This window comes from Ornithodoros turicata, chromosome 7, assembly GCF_037126465.1.
Source record: "Ornithodoros turicata isolate Travis chromosome 7, ASM3712646v1, whole genome shotgun sequence".
NCBI classification, from domain to species: domain Eukaryota; kingdom Metazoa; phylum Arthropoda; class Arachnida; order Ixodida; family Argasidae; genus Ornithodoros; species Ornithodoros turicata.
In genome coordinates, this window is record NC_088207.1 from 25,325,244 (window position 1) to 25,340,872 (window position 15,629).

General features: G+C 47.2%; 1 protein-coding gene across 1 annotated transcript in view; it reads left to right on the forward strand.

The window, feature by feature from the left end:
• Positions 1-2,039: 2,039 nt before the first annotated feature.
• LOC135400680 (ankyrin repeat domain-containing protein 6-like) overlaps positions 2,040-15,629 on the forward strand; it is a 97,383-nt gene continuing 83,793 nt past the window's right edge. Inside the window, exon 1 of the mRNA XM_064632516.1 lies at positions 2,040-2,283. The gene's annotated coding sequence lies outside the window, so the exon portion shown is untranslated. The remainder of the gene's footprint in view (positions 2,284-15,629) is intronic.

Here is a 15,629-nt window from a genome sequence, read left to right on the forward strand (position 1 = left end):
GGACTTGTTGTTTCGGGATGTTTCGGGATTTTCAGTCTTCACTGCAGGTCAAACACGAAGAGCTGCCTCGGGACCCAACGGGCACTAACTTTCCGAAACTGATGGATAGCGTTCAACGTCCGTCTTTCGAGCCAGTTCGAGACATGTTATCCGTCAGTCCTTGAGGATCAGGCACTCCACAAGTTGAATGTTCTCAGGAGCTCTGACACTGTGCTCTGAGCCGCCCCGGCCGGGATCGTGCACTGATGTACGGCCGTCTCGGAACCGTTTACACCACTCAAACGTTTTGCTGCCAAACGCTTTGCTGCGGCTAAGTGTATCGTGACCATACTGAGCCTGAAGTCTTCTGTGAATTTCGGATGACTTTACGCCTTCATTCACGAGAAACTTCATGACAATTCGCTGTTCGATGCGTGCGCTCACCTCGTTGTCGGCCATCTTGTCCAGCACGTGTCTTTTGCACAAACTTTGGCCTACCACGTGATGAACGCGGAGGCCTGTCGCGTGAATGACGAAAAAGAAGTAGCTCGAGCCATTTGTACACTCGGAAGACAGAAAGTCCCGGTTTGACTTGAACACCTTTCGTAGCTTCGTTTGTAGGCTTATGGGTCGCTTATGGCTTTTTCTCACAGCCAGAGTCGTTCCGATTGGGGCGGGGCAGAGGGGCGGCCGCCCCCGGGCGCATTCGCCAGTGGGGGCGCCGAACAGTGGGTTCCGGGAGCTAGGTTGGACTATGAAACGAGAATCACTAGAATTTTGAGTTCGGAACTGTATATGAGCTTTTTCTTCTTTTTGGTTTACGGGACGTCTAGTGCGGGCGGATGACGTGACGTTACAGACCGGCAGCCAAGGGGAGAGGAGCTCTTCAGACTTGCGAGATTGAAAGCTCTCTTCACGAGGATCGCGCGCTGCACACGTGCTTCTTGTGCGGAGGTCCCAGGGTTTCTTATCCTGACATATTATGATATATTAATTGATTGATTGATTGACATATTTCGATTTGTTTTTATCCCCTCCATGTTGCTTCCAGTGCGCTGTTAGGTGCTCACCTGTGGACAAAATTAAATTCACGTAGTACCAACCACACTCTAAGAAAAAAAGGAGTACTTTTACTCCTTTTGGGGAGTAATTGCATTGCCACAAAAAATAGTCCCTTTCGGGAGTAAATGCACGGGAGTAAATGAATGTCACAAAGTGAAGACCGCATTTCACGCGCTGTTGTAAGAGTCCCAGGTACATAATTGGTGCGCATGCATGAAAATACTTTGAAGCAAACCGTCAACCGTGATATATCGAGTGATATAAAATCTTGCGCCATACTAGGGCACAATTTGCGAAGAAAGATGCGCTAACTGTTTCTTACTCTGTATGTCTGGAAAATTGCTACGTTGTCTGAGTTATACAGCCTTATGTCGTTCAAATTGACCAAGGGTACATATTTACGTAGACTGTTGCATTCGGGAGACCATTCGCGAAGTTTAGTGACAATTTGCAGTCCTGGGGAGTAAATGTCGGGACTAAATGTTGGGTTAGGGGACTAAAATGGGGAGTAATTGCAGACTAGGGGAGTAGAAGCTGCAATTACTCCCCGTTTTACTCCTTTTTTTTCTTAGAGTGCACAGGTGTGGCGTGCAACAATAGCGGACTGACCTCACGCTTCCCCTCCGACGAAATCTCCCCAGGTGCAGCCTGTCTTCATCTCAGGACCATCGCCTCCATTTTATTCATTGTCCTTTCAATTTCGTTCCAGAGTGCCTGCTCTAGAGCCTTCCAAGGGCCCCTGATCTTGCCACAGTTCTCGTTGGCCGCGAAAAAGATGCTCAAAATCACACCTCTCCAGGATGGCTCGTTTGTACTACAAAAACCACGCGCACATTATTGCTTGCTCCGTTCGCCGAAGACAAGAAGCCGCGGGCGTTTTCTCTGCCATTTTTTTTTTCTTTTTTTTTGTCGAGCGAATTCTCTGGAGTGGAGAGAGAAGCGGACGGTGCGCCGATTCGTCCACGGTCAACCTGCTCGCCGTGCTAGGCTAGGTTGCGCGCCCGGCAGACCAAGATGCACGCGTAGATGCTGAAGGAGTGTCTCGGCTGTCTTTTGTGCTCCGTGCCGAAACGTCCATTTTCCTCCTCGTGTTTTCGCTGGGATTTGCGCGACTCCTCTAGGATATTATCCGGATAGTGTGGTTGGTGCTTGTGTGTGATTGTGTGTGATGTCGTCGAGGATCAGATGCACGCTGCAATGAAATGGATGAACGATGAATAAGGATGTTGCATACCGTGAGCGGTGAGCATGACTTCTCTATAACCAGACACTTTTGCGCTATACGAATATCACTCGTGGAAATTAACTCGCTTCTCTCCCTTTTAAGCGCGATAATTTTGGGTCTACGAGTAAACTCCGGCTTCTTTTCAGGTGCTTACCGCAGTACTCAAATATACGTCACGTTTGCACTGCTCGGCGTTTTCTAATTTCTTAGTTGCTGCCGCGTCTTAACTTTTCACGCTCCAAAAACTAACTTCGCCGCATAGCATGCTCTGCGCGAACCATTGCCACGAATGATAAGGCTATCGCTTTTGATTCTAAGACAGAAGAGGGGGGGGGGGCGTACGCCCTTTTGTGTCAATAATGATATATGATGTTTGTGACAAAAAGCGTACGCCCCATTCTGTCTTCCAATTAAAACAGAAGGCGTAAGAAGGGGACCACAGCGGGCGGTTTGAATAACGTGCCGTACGACTCGTAAAATATTGTCGAAGTCCAGCTTAGACGACGGCGTACGCGAGGCTCGCTTAGTATAGAATCGTGGCCGTGAGACTACGTTTTCGTGGGTACGTGTGTTACGACGCGTTTCTGTTCTTTCTATTTTTTATATTTCACTTGTTTTTTTTTCCCTTCTTTTTTGAGTTGCAGAATTGGTCGGGTGCCGAATTCAATTTCTTCATATTTTTGAAAATTTACTTATCAACTTATCACCGTCCTGAATGAAAAGAGCAAGCGTCAATGTGAAACAACAACTTTATTGATACTTACAGGCAGAGAAGCCATCTAGTAGCACCGAGTATAACTATTCCATTCTATATGGGACTGCTGCTGAAAGCCTATCGCGGTGCGATGATATGTGGTTCCGGAAGGCTTATACCAGTTACTTTAAAAAGTACCAGGCAAAAACATAACTGAGTAGAGGAGTAAATACTCAACCTAACCTAGAAAGTATTTGTACTAATTCCCCGTAAAAGTAACCCGTTGCTTTCAAGATAGTACCACGTTACCAGTTTGTGATGTTTACTGTCAAACAAATACAAAGTGAAGATCTTTTCTCGACCATCCTGTAAAAGTATTTGTAAGATAGCAAGTTACTCCCAAAAGTGAGTAGTAACTTGAGTAGAAAACTTCTTTCAAACGTTCTCAAAAACATGTCAATGCCATTCTTAGGATGTTCTAGGCTATGTAGTATAGTGCCACACAGCGAAAGGCTAGAGCGGAGCTGTTCGAAGGGGAGCGAGAGGGGCAGCCGCCCCTTGCTCCTTTGAGAAAGAGGGCGGGATGGCAGATCTCGGGAGCTTATAAGGTTTTTATTCCGTGCCTTTATATCCACGCGGGCATGCGGCAACTTATAGGTTAGGTAATAAAGCGAGAGCCCAGATAATTTTCCTATAGAGTTTGGCCCACATTTCACTACAGTCCACTTAAAATTTCCCAGTAGATATTTGAAACGCGGAGCGTTGGCGTCCCTGTTCTGCACACGTAGCTACACTGTTAATATAGAACTTCACCACATAGCATGCTCCTAGCCAACCACCATACCGAATGATATCATTCTGTGTCATTATTCGTGCAAATCAGGGGGAGGAGCCTATCTGGGACAAGCATAATGTGTCCCAGATAGGCGCCTCCTTCCATTTTCAGCAAATAAGGACAGAGAATAATATCATTCGGAATGATCGACGGTTGGCAAGGAGCGTGCTATGTGGTGAAGTTCTGTTTTAACAGTGTAACTGCGAATAGAGCATACGTAAATTCTACGCCTACACTCCTAAAAATGAACTTCACCGCATAGCACGCTCCCAGCCAACCATAATATCGAATTATATCGTTAGCCGCCCTGATTTGTTGAAAGCGGGAGGCGTACGCCTTTTTTGTGACACTTATGCTGTTCATAATTTCCACACACACACAAAAAAAGGCGTACGCCTCCCGTTTCCAACAAATCAGTGAAGATAACGATATCATTCGAGATTATGGTTGCCTAGGAGCGTGCTATGCGGTGAAGTTCATTTCTATGAGTGTAAATCTTTTCTATTCTACACTCTTAAAAATGAACTTCACCGCATAGCACGCTCGTAGCCAACCATCATCTCGAATGATATCGTTATCTGCCCTGATTTGTTGAAAACGGGAGGCGTACGCCTTTTCTGTGACAATTATGAACAGCACAAGTGTCACAAAAAAGGCGTACGCCTCCCGTTTTCAACAAATCAGGGCAGATAACGATATCATTCGAGATGTTGGTTGGCTACGAGCGTGCTATGCGGTGAAGTTCATTTTTAAGAGTGTAGCTGTCTTCGCGTGTAGCCTCTTTCAGGATGTATTTCTCGTTTATCCTGCTCTACAGTCAGAAGTTCACCTCGGCACAGCTGTACACTAGAAAACCTGCTAGGTAGGGAACTTCAAACGAAGCGTGCTTCAAACGAAAACATCGCGTTGTATAATGTTCTTTCCCAACAGAAACTGACCGACCATGAACGCACCTTAAGTACCGCTCAGGATCACCATTGCGGAACGACTGGTGGACGAAACGCAGGCTAGTCGCGTTCCCTGTGTGCCATGACTCGCCGCGAAACGACAAAAACTACAAAGAATGAAGTACACAAATGTCTCGATTATCAGGACATCTCGGGAGTCGTCCCTTTTCGTCCGGATAACGAATTTCCGGATAGCCGGACCATGCACACACGCACAAACACACACATTGGATGGTGATGGGGTGGTGGACCATGCAAGCTTCCATGGAAACCCGAAAACATTGGGAGACCTCTTTATAGCTGCAGAATGGGAAACAAGGAAAAGATCGTTACGTCATAAACTCACGTGCAATGGGCTGCTTGAAATTAGTAGGCACGCGTGTGACTGAATTTTGGTAACAGACACACTCTAAAAACAGAACTTCACCGCATAGCACGCTGTGCGCCAACCATTGCCACGAATGATAGTTATCGCTCCTGATTCGAAGAGAGAGGTGGGCGTACGCCTTTTTGTGGCAATTTGGACATATGAAATTGTCACAAAAAGGCGTAAGCCCCCATCTCTCTTCGAATCAGAAGCGATAACCCTATCATTCTTGGCAACGGTTGGCACACAGCGTTCTATGCGGTGAAGTGCTGTTTTTACAGTGCACGGCACCCGCTGCATCACCGTGCTATTCAAAGAACACTCTTAAAAATGAACTTCACCCCATAGCACGCCCCTAGCCAACCATAATCTCGAATGATATCGTTATCTGCCCAGATTTGTTGAAAACGGTAGGCGTACGCCTTTTTTGTGACAATTATGAACAGCATAAGTGTCACAAAAAAGACGTACGCCTCCCGTCTCCCGAAAGGGCCCCGCCCTCTGCATTCACACTTTCGGTAAGCTGTGCTGTTGGAGGGCGTGCATATTTGAACCTGGAAGGGGAAAAGTCAAGCGATACCGCGTTAACGTCAGAGCGCCACTGCGCGTTAGGTATAATCATTATACTTACACTCGGTCTCACATTGTGTTTGCTCTCGTACACTCTTAGAAATGAACTTCACCGCATAGCACACTCCTACACACTTAAAAATGAACTTCACCACATAGCACGCTCCCAGCCAACCCTCACCCCGAGTGACATCGTTCTCGCCCCTGATTTGTTGAAAACGGAAGGCGTACGCCTTTTTGTGACACTTATGCAGATATGTTAATTGTCACAAAAATGCGTACGCCCCGCGCTTTCCACAAATCAAGAGTGATAGAGGGATCACTGTGTACAATGGTTGGCCTCCAGCGTGCTATGTGGTGAAGTCCAGTTTTAAGAGTGTAGCCAGCCGTCGTCTCGAATGATGTCGTTATATGCCTTGATTTGTTGAAAACGGGAGGCGTACGCCTTTTTTGTAACACTTATGCTGTTCATAATTGTCACAAAAAAGGCGTACGCCTCCCGTTTTCAACAAATCAGGGCAGATAACGATATCATTCGAGATGATGGCTGGCTAGGAGCGTGCTATGCGGTGAAGTCCACTTTTAAGCGATGCTGACATGTTATCGCTGCACTAAGTGGCTTGCAAAACTACGCGAGGGCAGCAGAAGTAGAGTAAGTATGATGGATTACATTATCTGGCGCAGGGACAGAGCGTGGCCTCTCTGCGTCCAGCCGTCCCATCTGCGGCGCAGTTAATATTTTGAGAGCTGACGGACTAAATTTATTTTCCTTCTTAAATTGAACACGAATACACACGCTTTCCTATAGTTGGCATTCTTGCTCCCTTTGTAGGAAGCCGCCGTGTCTCTTCCCTTGTGTGCAAGAATGCGTCTTCTACTGATCTACACCCTTCTCGGCGATCAGCCAGTTCTCATTCCCTGCTTCACCTTTCAGCGCTAGACGCGTAACTTAAAGAACATCTGATCACGCAGTTTCAATGTCCTTTTGGTTCCTCCGCAGATTTCCTGGAGCGCTTACGCAAAACAAAAGACGCGTATTTTTCAAACCTTCGTTTGCTGTTTCAACGCACTGGTGCACTCCGCGTCCGTTTGTATTGGATGTTCTCGCGGACCACCTATTTGCTGTGGGGCGGTCCCATCGGTCTGGCTGGATTTGCTCTTCAAGGTCAACGCAGCTCAAGCGGTATCGTTTGCCAAGGTCAAAAGCCTCCCAGCGGTCGGCCGTCTTTCGTAAAATCGGTTGGGATGATTGCGATCACTTTCACCACATAAATACCGCTGGAGATTAGAACGAAACATATACTGTGGTTTTGCTCTTTGAACGGAACAACAACAAATACGTGTAGTGACGATGAAAGAGGAAATTTGCCACTTAATTTATGGCTCACTACCAGGACAGATTGTGTAGTTTGAGATATGAAGTGATAAGGTGATGGGTTGAACAATGATAGTACATCAAAATATGAAGCTTTCGTTGCCAGATATCGCAGGTAAGGGACCTTGGGGTAAAATAAAGAAACAAATAAAATAATGTCAGTACACGAAGGCATAAAAATCACAATATGGGTCCAGTTCTACTGAAGAGTGTAAAGAAGACTAGTGTCCCTTAAAGATACCAGGGAGAAAAGCAGTGTGTGGCGCTGCGGTATGAATATGATATCGGGCAAGGGACCTAAAACCTTAGAAGAAAACTAGAAGAACCGACCAAGGGACCGTGAATGGTGCCTCGGCGTCGGCGATATATTGCTAATCTAATCTCCTACCGCCTCCCTTGCATTATACTACAGATTATAGTTAATGATCGCATGCTCGATATCTGCCAACACAGCACATGCACTTGGAGCGTACAGTATATACCGGGCACACAGGGTCTTCATGTATGTGGAGCCAGTTTTCTCTGTGTTTTTTTTTTTCATTTTTATAATCAATCAATCAATCACCGAACACATTACAGTACCACTTGCTGCTTGAAGTGTAGAATAGGGCGGTTCCGACAAGATTCCCATTCATTTGTAGACAAGAGCATGGATTTGTGTCGGCTTCTTTCCCGTAGACTTTCCAAAAGTGGTGTGTATACTGGCAAGCAAAACAGTTTTTCAGTTTTGCAGACTTGGGACCCAAGGAATCTGATACAAGTGTGGCGGATAAAGAAATGACAAAGGGAAAGAGCTCGCGCCAAAGAAAATATATTATTTTGATTGAGTTAGGTAGGAACGAGTGAAATAATTTGGATATATGCAAATTGCCACAACAAGGAGTACACCCCCTCTCTCTTCGAATCCGAAGCGATAACCATATCATTCGCGGCAATGGTTGGCGCACAGCGCGCTATGCAGTGAAGTTCTGTTTTTAGAGTGTAGATTCACCAGATTCATTCAGATACGATAATTGCCTTTACCACCCTTTATCAGTCGCTATGTTGACCTAGGTGGTAACTATAGAAGTTACCAACTTTTCAAACCCCTTTTTCTTAACTAGGACCTTTCCTGAGCACAATAGACGCCCTCTGTATACAAACATGTGACTTCGTGAGAAGACCGGTTCGAGGTTATATTTTTCTGTGGTGGGCAAGAAGCGGGAAAACCGCGTCGGCTGATAAGCTGATACAGCTGATAGTGCACACACCAGCATGCTTTGCGCGGCGGCGAGACGTAATCGATGACGTTGGGGGGGGGGGGGGGTGCAGGTCGTCTATACTGACGTACACGACACGATTGGATTATTCTATTCACGACGAACCGGGACTCCATTAATGCGAAGAATGCTCGGGCTCGTGTCACCCACATTTTCGTCGCCTACTTTCGTTCCCTTCCAACTGTCGTATAAGGTTTGGCCGTTTGCGCATCGGAGGCCCGACCGACACAACCGTGTGGGCGCCATGTCTAGACGGAGAAAGTTCCGTAGATATGATTGCAGAGCTGCCATGCGATGACACGTGGAACTGCGTTCAGCTTCTCTCTCTCCCACTCCCCCCACTTTCTAACTCCATTCCATCTGTACGCTTGTAATGACTATCAACCGTGGACAGCTCTCTGGCAGTCGGCATAAAAGCACGATTGAGTGACGCTGACAAACCTGTCACGGAAGAGAGAACCACGGCAAGATCACTTTAGGTGCCAATCAAGCTGTTGTTTGTTTTGTTACGGCTCGCAGTTGGCACATTCCACGTTTCGCGAACGCATCCGACATTCCCGGCAGGACGTGCAGCCGTTTCAATGGACGGCGAAGACCACAGCTCTTTGCAGGATTCCATTGGAAGCTAGGAGCCGTATAGTGCGGTCCCGGATAGCACGTTCGGTTCTATAGTCCTAAATATTATTGAGCGCTGACAGACACAATGATGACTTTGACGCTCTCATATCGTCTGGATAAAGTCGTCCTGAAGACCGGGAGCTAGGTGGTAGGTTCGAATCCTACCACCGGCTGTGTTGTCTGAGGTTTTCCCTGGGTCTTCCGGCTGACTTTCCAGAAGAATGACGGCACAGTTCCCCGTGATGTCTGCCCAGGACGCATATTAACGCCCCTGCGCCCCTCCTTCCTGCTGTCCTCTCTCCATCTGTCCACGTACTTGTGTACGCTGCACATAGCCACAGTTGCTTCGCGGCGCTTACACGGAATCAAAATTTTAAAAAGTCGTCTTGTCCTCCGTTTGGCTTCGATTGCTCCGCAAGGCCAGTGACTTCACGCGTTACGTACATCTCCATTTTGCTCGGAACTATATATGTACCCGCGTCTCATTAAAGCTGCGTAATTACTGAGGTACGACGGGCTACCGTAGTGGCCGCGTCAGGTGAAAACAATGGTACGGCGTCGAGCGCTTCATTTCCGCTTAAAAAGAAGAAAGGAAAGAGTGGCATCTGTCGAGTGATTTACGAAGAAGGAGAGATGAGAGCCCTGGCATTGTGTTTTGGAGGCATATAATAGGTTGATGTCGCAGATGACAGGCACGCTGATGAGATTTCAGTCATCACGCGAAATTTAGCACCCCTTGTTTCGGTCTTTGATTCTGTCAGCGAGGCGTTATCTCTGCTTCGTAAGCCAAAACGACTCGTGTGCACGAAGAACAAAGCCGTGTTGTACCAGAAAAAGAAGAAAACAAAAATCAAATAAGAAATAAATAAATAAATACAAATAAAAACGAGAGAGAGAGAGAGGCTCGGCCACCTTACACATCACGTAATTAGACAAAATACTTTCATAGTGATCCCGAGGGCCATAAGAAAGTTTATGACAGCTTTCCTTTTTGCCTTGGTTTCGGGATGCACTGTCGCTTTAAGAAAACCCCAGGTGGACAAAATTTATGAGCGGACCGCCCATCATGGCGTCGATGACGGTCACGGTTCTCTCGCGACGTAAAGACACAATTTATCATCATGGAAACGAGAGAGAGAAAGCAGCGACGAGGCGCCCGCGGAGTGTCATAGCAGCACAGATATACCGCAATACGTAGTTCCCTATTACGTCGCTATTATAATTACTTACGCGCAAAAACGGGGCTCGCAGGCTCATATCAATCTATAAGAGTCGTTATAGGATGCAAAAGTGGAGCAGGCACACGGCAACAGTGGTTCAGGGGAACAAGCTAATTGCAACGCTCAACTACGGAGTAAGACGGATGTCGCTATCTTACATCTATGCATGACTTTTTTTTTTTATTGCTTTGTGGCGAGTCCGGGTAACGAGTGATCCTAACTGTTAATGGAATACCATTATCGCAGAAAGTATCGGTTTCTTTCGTTTGGTGGATGAAAAAAGTATAAAGGTAAAAAGAGCGTAGCACCTCGCATGAAGAGGGACTGCTATACTACAGTTCCCGGAATTGGAAGAAAAAATAAAATAACTTAAATAACACAAAAGCGTTAAAAAATTACAAGATTCGGAGGATTTGCATATGTGTTGTTTGGCACACTCGTATAGTACAGCTTGGGACAAAAGTTTACGGAACACGGCATCTGCGTATTTCTTTATCGGAGCGGCGCCGTGCTAAACATCAGGAAAAGACCGAAAAAGAAACGGGTGGCCGCCTATTCCACCCATCTCTCAGTATGTGTGTTCACTCCTGTTTGCAGCTAGGTTGTCGCTCCATTGCAGAAATGCGATACCCCGGTGTTCCGTAAACTTTTGTCCCAAGCTGTACATCTTGTTCATCCTCACGACCGTCTGGAGGCTCAATCCCCTTACCGTGGCGCATGCGACCTGTAAACAAAGATGAGTGGAATGTAAGCAGAGGAATGGGGTTATTTTCGGGAGTTTACGTCGTTAGACCCCCATCCAAGTCCCAGATGGCTTCACGCTGTAAGGCTGAAGTGTAGGTGGCGCTACTAAGCAGAAATTAATTCTCTCTCGTAGGTCAGCACGACAAGATACAAGCGCTCAAGTTGTTCATGTTATCTGATCTGAAATTATGGATCGTTCTGAAGGCACTCGTGCCAGTGTCTCCTGCAGTTATCTCACCGTGCTCGCTGTGTCGCAGTCATTAGGAATCGTGCGGCCTCGTGCACCGTGGCTTTGGAGGGCTTGCCATTGCGCTATTAAGGACAGCACCACCCTTCATCCTCTACTGCGACTTCCCGGCGCCGCAAGGAATTGTTCAACTTCTTTGGTGTGGTGATGTGATAAAGAAAAAAATGGGGATGTGAGTTTCGACGAAGTCGAACTGGCTACCCCAGTGCGCTTACACAGAGAAAGTTCAAGCAGATGATGACAAATGAGATGATGAGAAAACAAAGAGATGATGACCAGAGAAGAACAGAGATGATGTTGGGAGTTCAACATGTAGTTCAAAAGATTCGACCAAGTGAGTGTAAAATGTCGGAATCACTGGGGGCACTCATAGCACACATTCAGCGAGTCATAGCTCAACTTCTTTGGGATATGTATTAGCTGGTATATTTCAGTGATTTCCAGCACCCAATGAGGGTATATGTTCGGTTTTGGCCGTTTTAAACTTCCTACAGTGCTAAGAAGATTACAAAAAATGGCGTTTCTTACTTCGTTTACTTTTGTGATCGCTCACAGAACAAAGACGCCTCAAACGCATCATTCAAGGGCATCATTCTCAAATGCCTCATTAAAACTATAAAAAAATGCCTAAAATCAATAAATCTAGAAAGATTTTATCTGCATCGAGCCATAACGTGTATTCACACGAGTAACATTTCCCAGAATACTCCAGTGGAAGATACGCAAAACGCCATGTCTTTTCGTACTCTTCTAACTATGGGGAATGTCCTGCTGCTCAGCCGCAAAATATCTCGTAGCAGACGAGAGGGCCAATAGTGTCGTCTGCTATGAGTGCAGCACGCCACTCCGATATTCCGACGCCGTCCGAATGCTCCACATGAGAAGCGTTAGAACTTCTGCACTGTGGACTGTTTTTACCTTTTCTTCCACTGGAATATTCCAAAGCGATGTCACTCGTGTGAATACGCGGACGCTCGTACGACAACAACAACAACAGTTATATTCTAACGATGAAGTGGGGAGGTTTTCCACTCTAGGAGTGGAACGCTACCCCATAGCTAGTGGGTCATAGAGGGGACGCTGGTACATCCTCCTATACGAGCCTTTGTTTTGTCAGCTAGAATAGAATAGAATAGAATAGAAGTAGAAAGAAAAAAATGGAAACTTAGGTCGCACTGGTGCGGCCAGCTGTTCCAGGACGCTTGATGTGTGAAAGCACAGAATTATTTAAAATATTATTTCAGCACGTATGTCCTTGCATGTCCTCGTTTTGTCAGCTACGGTTAGCCGACAAGATCGACTCACTGAGATTTCGGTTTCAAGTTAGATGCAAGGTGTAATAGTCACATAACGGACATAACGCATATAACGCAAAGCAGGGTAGTAACGTCACTAACAAGGACGAATGCACGACCGCTTGAAACTTCTGGAGCCCGGAACCAGGAGGACCGACTGTACCTCCATGCATTCGCGGCTATACAAAGGGCAGGGGTCGCGACCAGTGGCCCGGACACCATCATTGAGCAGACTACGTGGAGCACTTAGCATTCGTTATCTGCACCATCACTGGACCTGCCCTTGATTGATGTACTCTGGCAACGTGTCTCGTTCAATGACTTGCCATTACGTCAACGACCGTTTGCGTTCCATGGAACGAAAGAATTACGTTGCACGAAATAAAAGTGGGCGGAACTTCTCGGCGCGTGTTTCCGAACACAAGTCGGTGATAAGCGTCCGCTGTCGTTAAAGGGACACTGCGCTGTATGCTTAGTAATTCCATGCTGGGTCGGGTGGGGCGTTCCCACTGCTCTCGTACCGCTGGAATGGCCGTCCAGCCGTAGCGCCGCCTATTGCTTAACTATGCGTATAAAAAGGGACCACACCGCGTGCGAAAACTTGACGGGCTACTTGGCGCTGCTAAGGTTGACGAATCACGGAGTCCACTGCAGATCAATGGATAGCCACCTGTACGGTGTGAACTTTACGGCATAACAGGCTCCAAGCCATCCATCATTTTTCTTTTTCTTTCTTCTTCTTCTTTGTGTGTGTGTGCGTGCGTGTGTGGAATAGCAAGCCGGCTCTTTGCCTGGCTAACCCTTCCTTTCTTTTTTTTTTTTTCTCAATAAATATATCACCCTCCCATCATCCCGAATGACATCGTTCTCTCCCCTGATTTGCTGAAAACGGGAGGCGTTCGCCTTTTTGAGACACCTGCGGAGTTATGCTAGTTGTCGCAAATAGGCGTATGCCCCGCGCTTTGCAGTGATCAGGAATGACAACTGTACCATTCTCTGCAGTGGTTGGTCTTCAGAGTGTTAAGCGGTGAACGCCAGTCATTGCGTTGCTTTTTTCCTCAGACGCTTTGAGACATACGTCGACACAGTTACATTTGAAGTCGGCCCAGGACGCACATTCTCCCAGGGCGTTAGTCGCGACGTTGCCCGCCTCTGTGAGGCCGACAGTGGCGAGCGCTTTATCCACCATCACCACCATCAGCCATTGCACAGACCGTTATCACTGGTAATCTCTGGAAAGCGCGCGGCGTACGTCTATTTGTGACAGCTGAGTGACTGCATAAGAGTCACAAAAATGTCATTCGCGACCATAGTTGGGCCAGAGGTGTAGTCAAGGTCAACCACTCCGCAGAGTGATTTTTATCGCTTCTGATTTGATACGAAAGCGAGGTACGCGCGTAGGCTTCTTTATTTTGTGCCACAAACATAAAAAAAAAAAAACGTTCCCGCATTCAACAGACAATGGAAGAGGACGAAATCACTCGGAGTGAATGTTGGGCAGGAGACGTTATGTTATGCGGTGAAGGCCTACTAGAACTGCCTATACTATCGCGGTGATCCTTGGGGAAACCAACACGAATCACTTCCGATTAGTCTCACGTGCGCGTGATGCACGAACACCGTCGCTGATTAGCCCGTGGTCGCATAATCACACAAGCACTGGTATAGCTAATTTAAAGAAACCCGTTGCAGCTCTATTCACTCTCGCAGCACAGAACAGCGTCTTGATTTGTAGTCGTGAGTTTGGCGAGCGTAGTTTTCCAGAGTGACTGATTGTGCCGTCACGAAATGCCGTGTCCCTGGTCTCGATTTCTAGCCGTTCTGAAGTCCGCCCAACGAATCTCCATTCGACAAGTATACGTCGTGAGAAAACGCGGTTCTTGACCCCCTATTTTTTGTTTATCATAATAATTCTTTTTTTTTATTATTGGCGATTGGAAACAGTGTGTGGTTCGCTGCGTCCAGCCAAGAACGCAGGATATGCCTGTTCAACAACAACTTTATTTGAATGATGATGAGTGGGGAGTTCCATCGTTCATCCATCAACCTGTTGAGTTAAATGTTATCCGCTGTATCTTACAGCAATTCAATGACTTCAATGTCACGGAGGACGCAGAAAATACCGCTTCCACTTCTAGGCAGCTCCACTGGTACAGGGCACCATATCTCGAAATCGTTGTCGGTCTGTTCTTACGAAGCAGAAGCAATCCTAGCGATGCAATCTCCCTTCCTATTTTTCTTGACAGTGCAGTGTCCGTGGGCATCTGCGATAAAAGTATAACGCCGATCGCTTAGATACATGTATACGTGCGTTTCTTGCTCAGGCATGACGTGACTTGCTACTGCTGTGGCAATTAACGCCATCTAGATACAGAAGGTCTGCTAAGTACCTCCTCTCACTCCTTCGTCACGTGGACAGACGGCGGCAGGTGGTGGTGCTGCCGCTGAAAGAGCTTGTCTGCCCCACAGAGGTGGGCAACGTCACGACCAACGCTCTGGGGGAATCTGTGTCCTGGGCCGACTTCTGAGGGAACTGTGCCGACATATGCCTGACGGTGTCGGAGTAAAACCCAAGAGAAACGCCAGACAGCACAGCCGGCATCGGGATTCGAACCCGGGTACCTCCCAGTCTCGACGTGACACGTGGACAGACAAAGTCGGCACGCCGTCTGCATCAGCACACCACCGCAGACGATGCCAAGAACAGGCTTTCTCTGGTTACCAGTGGCTGCTCATGCGGTTGATGGCGGCTATGGCTGCCGAAAAAGCGGTTTTGTGATTGGTGTTTTTTTAATGACTACGTCACGTTGGTAAGGCGACGAGGCTATGTCTATCCAGGTGGCGTTGCCTGTGGCCTTGTGTGCTACCACAAGCCATAGCCCAGGAGAACCGAGAGAGGATTTTTATTCTGCCATTTGCAGTTAATGTCATGGAGATCAGTATCGCGTTATCACGCAGGGGGGAAAGGAGTGTGATATATGTATGATTCTGGCGCCCGAAAGTCGTGTACGCGTTATGGCCTGCCATGACACCTGCTGTTCTGCTGCGAAAACATCATCCCACGCGCATTTTTCTACCGTTTCCAGCAGTTCTGTTGAATAAATGATCAGAGGGCCACACCTTTGACCGGCAGGAACTCTTTCCTCACTGAACGCGACCCCTTTCGTTTGTTCCTGGGTGCTTTCTCAGAAA